This window comes from Octodon degus, unplaced genomic scaffold, assembly GCF_000260255.1.
Source record: "Octodon degus isolate 3935 unplaced genomic scaffold, OctDeg1.0 scaffold00001, whole genome shotgun sequence".
Classification (NCBI taxonomy): Eukaryota; Metazoa; Chordata; class Mammalia; order Rodentia; family Octodontidae; genus Octodon; species Octodon degus.
This window is the reverse complement of record NW_004524577.1, coordinates 13,379,557-13,380,462: the sequence shown is the minus strand read 5'-3', so window position 1 is coordinate 13,380,462 and position 906 is coordinate 13,379,557. Positions and strand designations below refer to the sequence as shown.

The following is a 906-nucleotide window of genomic DNA, read 5'->3' as shown; positions in this document are numbered from 1 at the left end:
TCTCAACTGGCACTTAATTTTGGTTGGACTCTTGCTCCAATTTTCTGCCTACGTAAGAAAGAAAAACAAAGTGTCAGTCAGGAAAATAAGCTGTCCCTAAGAATTAAAATAGCCATCTTACATTACTGGTTTTAGCATGCTTGAATACAGTCTTACTAATGAGGGTTTTTTATTTTTTTATTTTTTAGCTGTTCAGTTTTCATTGAACATGTTACAAGATGAAGTTTAGTCAAAAAGACCAAAGCCCATGTTGTCCTCAGACTCCTCTGATTCTTTTTTCTTTGCTTCCACCTTCCTCAGCTGGGGCAGCAGCGGTGGAGGGCACAGGGCTACCTGCAGGTGCAGTGCCTGCTGCGGGGACAGGGCCTCCAGCCCCTATATTGCAGATAAAGCTCCCGATGTTGACATTGGCCAGGACCTTTGCAAACAAGCCAGGCCAGAAAGGTTCAACATTGACACCAGCCACTTTAATGAGGGCATTGATCTTATCCTCCATCACAGTCACCTTGTCATTGTGCATGGTAAGGGCGGAGTAGATGCAGGCAAGCTCGGAGATGGAGACCATAATGCGGGCTGCCAAGCACGGTGCTAGTCTCCAGAAGAAGTGAGGGACTCACCCCAATGCAGCCTTAGCTTCCTCGGAAGAACCAAGCACTTTGATGGCAGCTGAAGAAAGCCTAAAGAGGGAGTGAAAAAAAAAATGTTTTAAAATTCTCTCCATGAAAGCTGAATGATGAAAGAGGACTTCTCACTAGAAAACCCAGGGATCTGGTCTACTGCATGGGATGTGTTCACCGGCTAAGTAAATTTTTCAAGATGTTCGACTCCAGTCAGTCTGCTCTTTGATATTCCTCTTAATAAGGCTGTAAGAATCAAGGTAAAGGAAGGGGCATGGGTGACACTATC

At 44.8% G+C, this 906-nt stretch overlaps 1 pseudogene; it reads right to left on the bottom strand.

Annotated features, from left to right (window-relative positions):
- Nucleotides 1–225: 225 nt before the first annotated feature.
- Nucleotides 226–565, bottom strand: LOC101582615 (annotated as a pseudogene).
- Between the last annotated feature and the right edge of the window lie 341 nt (nucleotides 566–906).